Raw genomic sequence first — 15,819 nt, 5'->3', positions numbered from 1 at the left:
TGGAGGTAGCAGAGATGAGGATGTTGAGGTTCTCTTTAGGAGTGACCAGGATGGACAGGATTAGGAATGAGCACATCAGAGGGACAGCTCAGGTCGGCTGTTTTGGGCACAAGGTCAGCGAGGCCAGATTGAGATGGTTTGGACATGTGCAGAGGAGGGATAGTGGCTATATTGGTAGAAGGATGTTGGAGATGGAGCTGCCAGGCAAGAGTTCAAGAGGAAGGCCAAAGAGGAGATATATGGATGTGCTAAAAGAGGACATGAAGTTAGTTGGGGTGAGAGTAGAGGATGCCGAGGATAGAGTTAAGTGGAACCAGATGATTCGCTGTGGCGACCCCTAACAGGAACAGCCGAAAGAAGAAGAAGACAGTAACATATGGAACACCCCCCCCCCACCAACTGTACTGGCATGAGTTTGGATTTTTCCAGTGCCAGGGCTGTAATAACCATGGATATGCATAACCATCCACAGGGCACAAGGGGTCACTGAGTGGTTTGGTGAAGATGACCGTGATGTGAAGCAGATGATGTGGCCTTCCCAAATCGCCAGGTTTCAGCCCAGTTGAACAGCTATGGGAGATGTTGGAGCAACATGTTAGACAGTGTCTCCATCACAGTCATCAAAACACCACATGAGGGAACATCTGCTGAAAGAACGGTGTTCATCCCTCCAGGAGACTCAGAGACTGGGAGAGTCAGTGCCAAGGCGAAGCTGTTCTTAAGTCCCTTAATTTGTCAGTCATCTGTATATGAACAACAGGAACCAGGGATCGAACCAGGGATCAAACCAGTAGCCTCCTGATTTACGGCCAATCAACATTTCACACTTAGTCACCTATGTACCATTCAGATGGGATTAACGTGACAGGGGACTGAAATGTTCCCTGATCCAGCACACCACTGTCCTTTAGTGAGCTTTCACCCCTTAGTCCAGCCAAAGATTCTACACAACAAGATGGTTCGCTTGCTAGCCGCTGTTAGAAAGGCAAGTTTTTTTAAAAGTTCAACAAATACTTAATGTTTGCAAAGTCACTTTGTGTTAAATAATGGTGATGGCAATGTTGACTGAAATAACTGCGGTTATGATTTTTGCCAAAAATCAAGCTCCTCTATGTGACTTACACTTTCTGAAGATATCAACATCACAATATCCATCACAAATGAAAGTCCATAAATCTGCTTAGAGATCACAGAAAAAGTCACTTCAGAATTTGCCTTACAATTGTCACATGTTTACATTTTCTTCTGTATCAAAGTAATCCAATGATAGTTGACTGTACTTCTGTGGGTACACTGCAAACAGGAACTACTAATAGTAAATATGGCATAGCCTTATGGGAGTCAATTTGCTAAAATGTCAACAAATACAGGTTTAAAAAATATGGAGCTCACAAGCGAATTCCAGTACTTAAGTGTATCTGATATTACAACAGCCCATTTCATTGTGCTTTAATGAGGTCTTGCTCTCTTGGTGGATTTGGAAGAAAAAAAAAGTAGCGGGACAAACAGCTCTTCACGCAAAACAAAGCTGTATCTGCTTTAAAACTCAAGGATGCCACAAAATTTAAATTACAGGTGGAGCAGCGGGTAATATTATAAAATAGCAACTATATTACTGGGGTCGGGTGTGAAAAATGTGCCACCTACACACTCTGGACAGGATTAAAGTCAGTGCAGCTAATGTTAAAATCACCCCAGGCCCCTAGAGAAATACTGTACATCTAAGTCCAGGGGTTTTACTCAAAGAGCTACTTTGAAAAAATGAAAGCGGTTGAGAGCCACTCATGTTTTATATTAGGCTACCAATTATGTTTAATCACATACTGTATCAAAACTTTCAAACACATCTCCAAACAAAACCAGCTAAGTAAGCTAACTGCTTTGTGTAACCAGTTACCAAATATTAATATCCAACACATTTTGTATCAAAAACATCAGTGATCACATGAGATTACCAGGATCATATCATCTCCTTTTACATATCAGAACCTTATTTTATAAACTGCATGTACTCTATGTGTTGTAGAAAAAATGGAAAGTTATTGTAGTTTAGGCTCCTTATCAACACAAACAACAATTAAGGTAGGCTACTTAAAACCCTTCAGTGCCTGACTGCCACAGTTTGATTAAAAAAAGACGTTTAACATTTTGTTACACATTGTTATCATGATTTCAGACGTCCCCTGCTAATAAATGTCCACAACCCCACTTAGAAATAGCAGAAAAAGGCACTCCTTATAACGCCAGTAGTTGACACAGTATCAAACCAATTGACAGCTGGTGGCCGGCATAACTGACGTGAATGAACATGACAACAAAGTAACTCATTTGATTGACAAATAATAGTTTGGTACCAAAGGAGGGTGGGACATGTGTGTATTTGACAGGACTGCAGTTTAAGCAGGTTCACTGAGCGAAGTTCTGTTGTGTAACACTTTTTGTTTTATAATGCATGTGCTGTAGGCTACATACTGTATATTCTCTGAAACTTTAGGCGAGCTACTCAGAATCTCATAGTGTGTTGGAGACCACTGACTAGTCCAAACAGCCTGGTCTAGTCTGGTTCCAGACTTCTTAGTTCATGTCCACATCTAATTTTCTTCAACATTTGAAACTGGACTGGTGCTCATTTAAAAATCTTTTACAATTGAAAAAAGACACTTCACAATTAATTAGAAATTCAGTTTGATATTCAGGCTGAACCATCATCTGCTCCCAAGTTATAATTTTTGAGGGCAACTTCCAGTATGCATGAGCTGAACAGTCAGAGAGAAGAAAGGTATGAGAGCGTAGCCTTACTCTAGTGAAACTGCTAGAAATGTCTGGATATGGAGTCACACATATGTTTGGTCAGTTTACCACAGGAAGAAGAAACACACTTAACTGCTGAACAGGGTAGAAATGTAAAATGCAGCTGTTTTAACACAGCTAAAGGGTTTTGCTTGGACTGCTCCTTGCTGAAAGACACCTACACAGTAATTGCTGAGGCAGGTGAGCATTTTCCACTTTCACTTTCCATCCCCACATTGTTCCAAACAGTCAGAGGATTTGAGCTGGCAACCTCCCAGTCAAAACTCAAAACTGCAACTGACTCCTGTACAGATACTGTGCAGTCAGTTTCCCAAAGTAAAAAGTCAGTTTATGTTTAGTAATTTCTGTTTCTCATAGGGTAATAGTACAGATTCTGCCACCGGAGGGCCCTCTAAACTATGGCCTGTGTCACAGCCGATCCAGTCCTGCAACTCGGCGTCTCTCTCCACAGAGAGCAGAAAGAGCCTCACAATATCAGACTTCATGTGCACTGTTTCTAATGAGACAAAAGTAGGTAGACAGAAAAAAGCCTCACATACTTTCCATCTCTACTGGAGAGCTGTCTGGAGATGGGAGGTAGCTGTGGTCTGGTTTGGACCTGGTTCACGTGCGAGTGTGTGCTCACATATGAAAGAGTCAGCACAGAAAAACAGTAGTTGCTCGAGGTGTAGCCATAACAGTAACACATATCCACACACACAGGTTCAGTGCCTGCACTTTCCTCTCTTAGAATGAGCAAAGGAAAACAGTCAGGCAGTATCAACAGTTTCTTCAAGCCAACAGACACCCACACACACTGCCAACTGTCAACGGACAAACCCCAAACACACACACTTTTTTCATTCTCTCACACACTACACTAGACACACACACACGCACACTTGATGTTATCATGCCTAATGATAGGGTTTTTGAGGAACATACTGATATTTGAAATTTGACATAAACTTCACTCTGCACTCAAAAACAGACAATGAGGTAGGAACCATTAGGTCCCCAGACACTCCATGAAAAGGCAAAAATTCACCTCAAAATATATCTGAATTGAAAAATGGACAGCACTCAGAGAGTGCAAACCTCCACCAAGGTAGATCAATGGCCCCATAATGCCATTCCACCTAAAAGCAATATTTCAGTGATAGTTTGACCTTCATAAAATGATTAAAAATGTGTTGACACCCTAATGAAACAGCAGAGTTCCAGCTAGATTTTGATCTTATTTGCAAGTCTGTAGTTTATTTGTTATGCCAGTAGCGAGTTTTTTGTGAGCCCTATGAATGTGAACATTCTGGATCAGCAGATTCAGAATATTACTTGGATCTATATCAGACTTTGGTGTGTGGTAGATATTATGGGGATGTTATCGTGCAATTTTTATCCAAGCATTCTAGGCATTGTGTATCTTGATAGAAGCACAAATATCAAAATTGGCCCCATCTCACATTGCTGAAAAACTTTAAAACTTCCTGGATCTGGATGATGATCTGGATCACCACCTAAATCTAACAGATAGTTCCATGGGCCATATTCCACCTCTCCAAAAATGTGTCATCAAAATCCATACATTACTTTTTGAGCTATACTGTGAACAATCAATCAAACAAACTTCTTTAGCAGAGATAAAAATTAAGTGTGCCCCAAAGAGGAACTCCACTGACTGCTGTTATTCAACTGACTTATGTATTAGGGGTACAAATTTCGAACAAAACTTAATCGATAGTCAGCCATGTTAACAATCAATTATCAGTTAATCGTTAATTTATGAGATACATTTATTCATAATAAAACTGTTTTAACTACTGTCTATATTTGCTGTAAAATATTAACAGGACGTAGGCCCATACCATAACATAAACTAACACAGAATGACATGCTTAGTAAAAGTGTTTGATAAATGCAGTCCTAAAGTGATAATGATGCAGTATGGAAGGAACCAGAAATCTGGCTAGTTATCTGGTGAGCTATCTGAACTGTTTGGTGAGTTATTTTAAATGTTTGGTGGCTAGAACAGTAGTTGAAAGGTTTGCTAGGAGGGGGATGGTTCTGGGACACTGGAACACATTGTTCAGCCTTCTTGGTGTCATTGGCCCAACTCAACGAAGCACCAGTTAGTGAGTGGATGCCCACCTGATGACCCTGTAGACTTGCCTTCACTCCAACACCAACAGGAATTTGTGTTGGTGATAACACAACTGCAGACTCACTGGAATTGTTAATAGTCTTCTTTGGTTAGACAATCTTGGTTGAATGGTGTCAGTGGTTGGACAGCTGAGCAGACCCAGCTCTCAGAGGTGACTGCCACTACAAGCCAGCTGGACCAGCCACTGCTTAACCTGAGCAAATATAGTGCAGATGCACTTTGGCCAAATACTGGGTAAACATCATGAGTTCCATGTGAATGCTCTCCCATTCTTTGGCACATCTAATTGTGTATTATTGACTGGCCCATTGTGTCAAATTGCGGAGCCTTTGCTATTCAACAACTGGCCAGACAAATTATATCCTGATTATATGTAAGATAATACACATACCTTATGACTGGACTTGTAGGCTGTAGAGCTGCTCAGCTGGTGGCCTACAAACATCCTGGCAGTGCAGTATTCATATATCTCTGATAAGCTCCTGATATATACAGTACTTTCCTAGAGTATATAAATTCTACTTACATGTTTGTAAGGATGGAACAACATGCAGGAAATGTGTCCTACTGATAAATACTTTTAACTTTTATTGCACTTTAATTGTTCGCTCTAAGTATACCTTTGAATGTAGCACCTCAACTTTACATTGTGATATTACTACCTCTACTTTAGCTATTTTGAATTCCTTTCTACTCTGTCTGTACTGTGCTTTTTACTTGTAAGCCACGTCTAAGGCAAATTTCCATTGTCTTTTGATGGACAATAAGTTTAAGAGTCAAATTCAGGCAAAGGATTTGAATACTTCTTGCACCACTCCTCAGGCAAGCTTTAAAAACAAGGGAAACCGAGTCAGTCTCCATTAAGCACAGTCAAAACGACAGTCCTGATTCCCATCTGCACAACCTGCCCCTGCATCTCCACAAGGGCCGAGGGACATAGACATAGAAAAACGAGAGAGAGAGAGGGAGAGAAAAAGTGGTTTGGCTAGAGTGAGGAAAAACACGAATGGGAAAAATAAAAGAATAAAAAAAAATACAGAAAAGAAGAAGTGAGATTACATTTTCCAATGAGGAGGGCTGTGCGCTAACACAGCAACTGCAGCCAGAATAACTCTACATCTGTCTGGAATTAAAGAGAAATAGACAAAGAGGCACAGTGCTGCTAAAAAGTGTATTTGAACTTCAGTGTTTTGTTCATACTGGAGATGAAGGGAGTCTAAAAACCCCTGTCCAAAGCTTGCCACTAACAATTCTGTCCACAAAAATTAAAACACTTAAGGTAGGTATAAAAATAAATGTAAAGCCATGTGATGTTGCTATATTTAGAAAATATATTTTCATGATGCAGAACTTTTAGCTGTAAAATATATCTTTCCTAAATTTGATACTGAATAGAAAAGGGTTTTACAGAAAAACAAACTAGAATTTCCCACAGATAAAGTGAATATTGTTCTGTTTGAGCATCTGAGCTAAACTCTTTTGTATTTAGCTGTTTGCTTCGAGCTCATGTTTTCGCTGCTTGTATAAACAGCTGACGATTGGTCAAAGTGACAACAATGACAACCAATGAAACATCATTTCTAGTTTGTTTTCCCAGATTTCCATGTTCTTTGACCACATCACCAGGACTACAAGAGGAATGCCCCTCAGACTAACACCAGCTTTCCAAATGGTATCCATGACCTCTGAACCCTTAGGGGCTGTAGGAGTTTATCTGACGTACACCATACAAATACACAGAAACATTACTCTGTTTTATGAAGGCAGATTCTTTTAAAAATATACACATCATCAGGCCATTTCACTGTTCTGCTGTTTGTCCATGGGTCCATTGTGCATAGTTTACAGAGCAGCAGGGGAGACAGAGGAAACCAGAGGACTGTTAAGACTGTTACCTCATCTGGATACTCCATTAATACTACTATGTGTGGGAGTTGGGGGGGCAAACACACAGGCTGAGTTACTGCAGTCAGCAGCTTGTTGCATGTTTCAACAACAAACAGCAGAAAAACCATTTACTGTTACCAGTGCAATCACACCCACATTCTTGTTTTTGTCACTTGTGGGATCTACTGTTTTTTGTTCACTTGCGACAGAGGTTTAAACAGTGATGTCAGTCAGTGACTGCTTGCTTACTAACTGCTTTGTCACCATCATGTGCTTTGTAATTAATCACTTTTCTGTCTCATTACACTACATCTACACCAAACATGATGTTTTAGTTAATTCTATAATCACTTTTATTAAAGACCTCTGATTTTCATTAAAAAAAAAACATTTATTTTATACATGTGAATACAGCTGTTAATCTACTATACCTAGGCCTGTGAGATCCACTAGGGTGTTTTGGTTATTTATGCCAGGATAACCAGAGCTGGAATGATTAGATGCTTAATCGATTAGGGGCTTGACAGAAAGTATTCTTTAAAACTGCAATTACAAACTTATTAGAAACTTTCATGGAAGTAGAACTCGTTTTTTAGGTAGGTAGGACTTTATTAATCCCGCAATGGGGAAATTCCTGTATTCCAGCAGCAATAGAGCAGCAACAAAACACCATAAGAACATAAGCTGTTTAATCAGCCTACATTAGTTTAGATATGTTCACCTAAAACTGGCAACTGAGAGTATTGTATAGCAGTCTCAGGTATTATGAAGCCTCTCAATGCTGACTAAAATCACTGAGTCTACACAAACAATATATAGCATTTAGGTTACCTGGTTAGACCGGCTGAACCTCCTGGTTTGTAATGGCCATATCAGCTAGCCTAAATGAGGGTAGTTAGCTATGAAGCCTTGTGTTTCATCAGCCCATCAGGTCTTGCAACCCCTACTGTGGACTACTAGACAGTGCTACATTTCACTACATACCACACTGCAGAATAAAACTGCTAATCATGTAGGTGGTAAAGTTTACATATAAACATATTTTCAGCTCAAATTAAGGTAATAGACATTTCTGTAATCTGTACTGTGGATATATTGTGATTGCTTTACAGGGCCCAAATGTTTACATCTCAAATGTCTTAGCCTAATTAAATGCCCCAAAACAGTCCTTATTCACAATACATTAAGATAGTTTAACTTTAATAAAATGAAAGTGACCTAATGAAAAACCTAGGCCTGGGGTGTCCCTCTGCAGCAGATGTGCTCTGTTGCTCCTTCACACCCTCTCTGTCTATCTCACCCCTGGGACAAGGAGGAATTTCCTGAGAGAAGAAGGGATGACTTTTCCATGCAGTTGTTGAGAGAGAGAGGCAGTAAGAGACACAGAAAGGAAGACGAAAACAACAACATCTGATGGTGACCTGGTTTGGCCTCTTGTGGCCACGAGTGAGAACATACTGGCAAACTGCACCAGAGCAAATGGTAACCAGTGATGACTGCAGAGCTGCCAGATGAAGCACACAAGGCCTACATCATCTCTTAAAGCCTGCAGACCGCTCTGGTAACTGGAAATGTAGATGTACAATTCCCAACTCCTGGACATGGTGTCTATTTAAGTGCCTTTGAGCAAGTCAGTGAAGCCCCCACCAATGCATGTTTCTAGTCATTTTGACAATGACTCCTAATATATGTTTTTCTGTGAAGCGCTCTGGGTGCCTCTGGAGCTGTAAAGTGCTATACAAATAAAGTATTATTATTGTGTGGATGCTGTAAAGCATCCACACTATGCTCTCCTGTTCTTTATTATTCTGGGATCTTCCACCCTTTTTTTTGGCACTTTATAAGTCCAGCATACTTTCAGCTATACAGGCCACTGAGGTCTTCATCTGTTCAACTCTTCAGGGACATCCCTGCTTGTACTCAACTTTTTGATAACATTTATACTTTTTAATTGATTCAGCTTTATTTTTTGCAATACAAGTCAATGGGAGCTCAAAGTGCTGAGTCAATGACACAGTTTTGGAGTGCCATCTGGTGGCTCATAAAATGCAGCGCAATTGGGACATACCACTACATAACTCCTCTGTCTCTCTCCCCCTCCCCCTCTCCCTCTCTCTGTCTCTCTCCCCCTCTCCCTCTCTCTGTCTCTCTCCCCCTCTCCCTCTCCCTGTCTCTCCCCTGTTCACACCTACTTGTTTTACCTCCTTTGTGGGGTCCAATTGGGCTATTTTCACATCTTAATAAGTTCAGCATACTTTCAGCTAGAAAAGCCATTCAGGTATCAAAATGTTCAGCTCTTCGAGGCCATTCCTACTTTATTGCATCTCATCCTTCAGATTATTCAACAAAGAACTTCAGCCATTTCTTCTCAACTATTTCAACAAAGAACTTCAGCCATTTCTTCTCATCTTTCAGCTGTTTCAGCAATTGATTTCAGGCATTTTCAGGACAATCTTTGAGCTTATTAGCATCCACACGCATTTATGACAAGAAATGCATTTCTCTAGTTATTATTATTATTATATTGACTAAAAACATACAGAATCTCTTAGATACTTTGTGTAGGGATGGGTTCAAAAAGCTGGCTCTATTTTCATAATCAGAATCAGCTTTATTGGCCAGGTGTGTTGGACACATGAGGAATTTGACTCAGGTACATCGGCTCTCAATGTGCAAACAGTAAACCAGCATAAGGCGGTGTAATATAACCAAAATTAAGCAGTATTTACAAGCAGCATAAAGTGCAAACAATGCAGAATAAGCAGTATGAACAGACAGTAACAATGCAAACAATGAAGGACTGTTCTTTGAAATGAGATAATTAGGGATAAAAATAGAGTACTTAAAACAGGGTACTAGAGACCTGTACGAGTCTGTACAATGTATATACACAGGTGTTGCACTGAGGTTTATTGTCCAATCATATGGTCATTGGTTGAGTGTTCATCAGAGTGACAGCCAGGGGGAAGAAACTGTTCCTGTGCCTGGTTGTCTTGGTGCACAGTGACCTGTAACGCCGTCCGGAGGGGAGGAGTTCGAACAGATTGTGTCCAGGGTGTGAGGGGTCTGCAGTGATCCTCTCCGCCCTCCTTTTAACCCGTGTGGTGTACTGGTCCTCCATGGAGGGCAGGCTCACACCAATGATCTTTTCTGCAGTCCTGTTTGGTCTGCTGAAGTCTGTACTTGTCCTGTTTGGTTTCTGAGCCAAACCAGATGGTGACGGAGGTGCACAAAACAGACTTGATGATTCATCTGTAGAACTGTATCAGCAGCTCCTGGGGCAGGTTGAACTTCCTGAGCTGGTGCAGGAAGTACATCCTCTGTTGTGCCTTCTTGGTGATGGTCCTGATGTTGGACGTCCACTTCAGGTCCTTGTGGCTACACCACAATACCAGCAGCTCAACCTCCCGTCTGTAGGCTGACTCGTCGCCATCTCAGATGAGACCTACGACCGTTGTGTCATCTGCAAACTTTAGGAGCTTGACAGAGGGGTCCTTCGAGATGCAGTCGTTGGTGTAGAGTGAAAACAGCAGAGGGGAGAGCACACATCCCTGGGGGGTGCCTGTGCTTATTGTCTGGGTGCTGGATGTGGTTTTCCCCAGCCTCACCTGTTGCTCCCTGTCTGTCAGAAAGCTCGTAATCCACTGACAGGTGGGGGCAGGCACAGTTAGCTGGGTCAGTTTGGAGTGGAGGATGTCCGGGATGATGGTGTTGAATGCCAAGCTGAAGTCCACAAAGAGGGCCTGTGCATAGGTCCCTGGGGAGTCGAGGTGTTGCAGGATGTAATGCAATGTCATGTTCACTGCATCGTCCACTGACCTGTTTGCCCGGTAGGCAAACTGCAGGGGGTCCAGCAGGGGGTCTACGATGTCCTTCAGGTGGGCCGACACCAGTCTTTCAAAGCACTTCATAACTACAGATGTCAAGGCGACAGGTCTGTAGTCGTTCAGTCCACTGATGGGGGTTTTCTTGGGGACTGGAATGATGGTGGAGCGTTTGAAGCAGGAGGGGACTTCACACAGCTCCAGTAACCTGTTGAAGAAGAGTGTGAAGATGGGGTCCAGCTGATCAGCACACACTTTCAGGCAAGAGGGGGTCACAACATCTGGGCCTGGAGCATTTCTGACCATTTGTCTTTTAAAGAGGCCATGCACATCCTTTTCACTCATCATTAGAGATAGAGGTGGGGGGCTGCAGGGAAGGGTGGTGGTTGTTGGGGGAGCAGCTGCTGGATCTGAGGTGGGGAGGGTGAGGGGGAGTGTTGATTGTCAAATCTGCAGTAGAATACATTCAGGTCGTCTGACAGTTGACGGTCCTCCACAGCCGTGGGGGAGGGTTTTCTATAGCTAGTGATGGTTTTCACCCCCAGGAGCTGAAATATTGCACCACAGTAGATTATTGCATAGTCCCTCATAATTTCGCCTAGTTTATCACTGCAGTGATGTGTTGTACAGTCTGACTGCTGTGGGGAGGAATGACCTGCGGTAACGCTCATTCTTACATTGGGGATGTAACAGTCTCATTCTAAAAGAACTGTTCAGAGCCTCTACTGTGTTGTGCAGGGGGTGGGAGGGGTTATGCATGATGGGTTTTAGTTTTGCCAGCATCCTTCTGTCCACCACCTCCTCTATGTCTATATCTGAGCCCTGCAAGCTCACCGGTGTGAGTACTGGTGATTTCTGCCGGGGTCAATCACCATGTCTTTTGTCTTGCTGGTGTTGAGAACCAGATGATTTTTCTAACACCACTCCACAAAGTCGGTAACAACCTCCCTGTATTCCTCCTTGTCCCCCCCCAGATACACATCCAACAATAGCAGTGTCATCCGAGAACTTTTGTAGATGACACTGCTGGGAGTTGTACTTGAAGTCCGACGTGTAGAGGGTGAACAGAAAGGGGGAAAGCACCATCCCCTGGGGTGCAGTTAGCCTGCGGTGTTATGTACACTCCCATTAGCATGAAACTGTTGAATTCATGGGGAGAGTAAAAGGGTTTGCAGTTGATAACAAGAGTCTCTAGGTCTGCGGTACATGTCCTCTGTAGCACTGTGACATCTGTGCACCAACCTTCATTTATGTACAAGCAGATTCCATCTCCTCTCGTTTTCCCGGACAGCTCCTTTACACGATCCGCTCTGTGCACCTGGAAGCCCGGTACTTGAATCACGCTGTCCGCGATGGAGTCCCTGAGCCAGGTCTCCGTGAAGCACAAAGCAGCAGAGCGTGCAAAGTCAGAGTTAGTCCTGTTGACGAGAAGAATTTCATCCATTTTGTTGACCAGTGAGCGGAGATTAGCCAGGTGAATAGATGGGAGTGAGGTCCGAGTTCCTCTCTGACGTAGCCGCACCAAAGTGCCAGAGCGTTTTCCACGCCGGCGGCATTTTTTCCAGGTCCCGTATATTGCTGCTGCGCCTCCGATCAGAATGTCCATACAGCATTCTTCGTTCACAAAAATCGGAGGAGGGTAGTTTGGTGTGATTTGTCCATATTTAACAGTTCTTCTCTGGTAAAAGTAATCCAGGATGAGTTGGAAAGGACCAACAAAACAAAGAAAAACAACAAACACAAGAGAGTGCGAGTAACCACGGTCGCCATCGCTGTCGGCACCGGAAGGTTTTGGATCCGGTTTCAAGTTGGTACAATACCTGGCTTCCTGAAGTGTCATGCTAAAATCCTTCATCAAATCTGTTATTCATATTCTCTGTTTAGATTACACTCTTTGGGCTCTCTGACATACGCAGCCAAATAACAAAAGACAAATACAAACTCATAATAACTCATTAACGTTGATGCAATATATGCTATGCTACCTACTACTGATCAATAGAGATTGAAAAAAAATGCTGTCTTAATTCGTAAGCAAATATGGCAGACTAGCTTAACTGTTCTGAAATCAACAAAACAATGTGATGGTTCAGGCCAGCACTCGTGGTAAATTTTCTTGCCTCTGACATGTTTTAATAAGAACTAGAATTATTTTTGCTAACTTGACAAGGATGAGTGCTTGGCCTCAGCCTACTCTTGGTGTTGCACCTTATTCTGTGGCCATCAGATCCTGTGACCTGTGGCAGTGCACCAGCCAGTTCACTTATAGGTGAATGACCAACCGTGTTATCATGGTAAATATTATATTGTTTGTTACACAAAATAGTTTAAATGCGTGTTGTTGCTGTAGTGATGCAAGAAGCCATGGTAATAAGAAAGGTTTACCTACAAAAAGTCAGACAGTGAGGCAGCCTGCACAACCAGTGGACGGAAGTCTCATCAGGAGGCAGGTGGACCAGTAGAGAGGCAGAAGGCCCGCATGTCTGATGATGCTGAATCTTAAATGGCTTTTAAATAAGATAATCTGGCCTGCTTATTAATGAACATAAGATGTAAAATAAAACATCGCAAGATGATGTCGTGAGGTTTATAATGTGATATCTATCAACTACACGTTTTAAAAGTGAGTTGTTTGGCAGCTGCGGCGAACACGCCCATAGCTGTGTAATACATATGGATGCCACGCCTCAGCGCGCCCGGCCTGCGAGCTGCAGCAGTGAACGCAAATATTCCGGATGGAAAGGCGCTGTCAGCCGGCTGCTCCCTGGCGAACCTGCGCATCCAGGCCGGGAGTGTGTGCTCTGCAGGCCCCGCGGCGTTTAATCCAGCACCGACAAAACACACATACACAGTGAGTACGTTCGCTCCCAAGCCACATGAGAGCATCTGCAGCCGCCGCTGAAATGCATTCACCCGACTGGGGTGAATGAAAGCCTTTCTCTGTGAAGCTGGTCGTTTTCTCTGTCGCCAAGTCCCCTCCACCCCTTCTCCTTTCTCTGCATACACATGCAGCCACTGAAGGGATTAATTATCTTTTATTCCAGCGGAGATTAATTAATGGATCCGCTCTGTTTGCCACAAAGAACACGTCTAAATATTGCGGTTTTAACCGAGAACCGTTAACTGTTCCATGATGAAGCAGCGAGGAGATGAGAAAGCAGGGTGAATGTGCTGGGATAGAGATGCGTTTAGGTGACGGGAAATCGGGCTACTTACAGTGCGGAAGATTTCTGGGAGAAAAACCGCAGCCAGCAGCGGGGGACGGAGGAGAGGTGTCCGGCGGGAACCTCCGCGGTGTAGTGGTCAAGGCTTCGTCGGGATTTCTGCCGACTTAGTCCCGGTTTTCGCCGACTCCCCGTTCCCAAATATCCCCGATTTCCCCTGCTGCCACACTGAATCCCAAAAGCACGAACCCTGAGGTAGAGACAGGAAGCATGGACTTCCGGGCGGGACCTTCACAATAGAACCTCGTACTAACCTAGTAACAGTTTTGTGAAATGAATATAAATAGATACGTTAAAACAACACCCTTATTAATCACAGTAAACTATACAAAATAAAAATACTAAACTTATTAACTAAGCGCAGTTTCATTGGATTGTTTTGTCTTATTTTATATATTTTTAAGACGCTAGTATCTTTTTTCCCATTAAAGTATTTTTAGGGGCAGTTTTTTTTATCCGATTCTAGGATCTAGCCCATTGAAGCTATTTTGTGATTTGTCTTGAACTTTACAAGTAAAAACTGACGATTAGACTATAATGTTACTCTATTGGGCTGCAGTAGATTTCTATTACCATAGCTCAGCCTTACCTACTTTTGTTCATTTGTCTCTAAGCAACACATTTTTAATTCAAAATGTCCTTAATATCTTTTTTTCTAGCCTACCCTCTGGGCTTATTGCTAAGTCCCATATTTTTAGTTGTGTGTAATAACAGCCTATAAGTGCGATTCCTAGTCTTTTTGCTTTTGACTTCTTAAAAGAGAGCAAAGTATTTGTGACCTGTAATGTAAATGTTTTCAAATTTGTTGGTCTTTAACTCTGAAGCTGAAACTTCCTCACTTCCGGTTTGTTAAAAGTCTCAGTTGACGCGCCCTCAGCTCCACATCCTATCCCAAAAACCTCAGCGTGAGCGCGTACACATGCCCGCGCGTTCCCGGATCCTTGTTTCCTGTGCTGCCCAACCCAAATCAGCCTCAAGCAATTATCCCGGATGAAGTTATTCTATTCTATTCATTACTCCCATTAGACTCTATTAGCCTACATTGTCTGTTCTGATATTAAAGTTAAAATGATCTATGTCCTCACTTCCATGGTCTAAAACTCACATTGGTCCTCACAGTATCTAGCCATACAAGTCTGCTACTCACACACACACACACACACACACACACACACACACGTCTGCTCAGTCCAGTAATTAAACTGCTTTTTTGTAGCAAAGTCTGACCTCTAGTGGTTTTATGCTGCCTGTGTAGATGATGCATGTGTGCCAGCAGTGGAGCAGCGGTGAACATGGAGCCTGTTGTTGACATGTTGTACAGTGTTTACAAAAATGCAACATAAGTAGAATCTTTTCAAATCTTAAATAAATGTATTATGAGTTATCCCAAATACAGAACATCAAACTTAAATATCTGAACTTACACAGCATTGCAGTTTTCACACAATTCATTAGAAACAATGTTCAAATTAAATTAAAATACATCCTTTCTACCTTGAAAAAATCCAAAATTTATTGTAGGACACTACAGTTATTTTTTAAATTTGAAAAGAACAGTTATCTGTGTCAAACTCTGCACATACATAATTGTGCACAGTGGAGATCAAACATCCAAATCCTATAGAAAGCAAACAGTATTTTGTGTGGAGTTGTGGTTTAATCACAGTGGTACAGCCCAAATATGAAAAATGAGTTTAGTGGCAACACTGTCAAATGTCATTTTCTCAGTGGCAAAGGTGTGAAACCAAAAACCTTCTATTTGTAACCCTAACATTCCCTTATTGTATCTGCTATTGTAATACTGGATGAATAATAGATCATATGCTACAGTGTTTCTAATGGACAAATCTATATCATTAAAGAGAAATTTAAGAGCTATGAATTCCTTTAATATAAACATGCACAGAACAAAAATGTATGCAGTTTAATACAA

The 15,819-nt window shown here is 42.2% G+C and overlaps 1 protein-coding gene across 1 annotated transcript in view; it reads right to left on the bottom strand.

Moving 5' to 3' along the window:
- The window catches only part of raph1a (Ras association (RalGDS/AF-6) and pleckstrin homology domains 1a), a 62,594-nt gene extending 48,432 nt beyond the window's left edge, over positions 1–14,162 (bottom strand). Inside the window, exon 1 of the mRNA XM_020621693.1 lies at positions 13,879–14,162. The gene's annotated coding sequence lies outside the window, so the exon portion shown is untranslated. The remainder of the gene's footprint in view (positions 1–13,878) is intronic.
- Between the last annotated feature and the right edge of the window lie 1,657 nt (positions 14,163–15,819).

The sequence above is a fragment of the Monopterus albus genome, unplaced genomic scaffold (genome assembly GCF_001952655.1).
Source record: "Monopterus albus unplaced genomic scaffold, M_albus_1.0 scaffold266.1, whole genome shotgun sequence".
Classification (NCBI taxonomy): Eukaryota; Metazoa; Chordata; class Actinopteri; order Synbranchiformes; family Synbranchidae; genus Monopterus; species Monopterus albus.
This window is presented reverse-complemented; position numbering and strand designations above follow the sequence as displayed.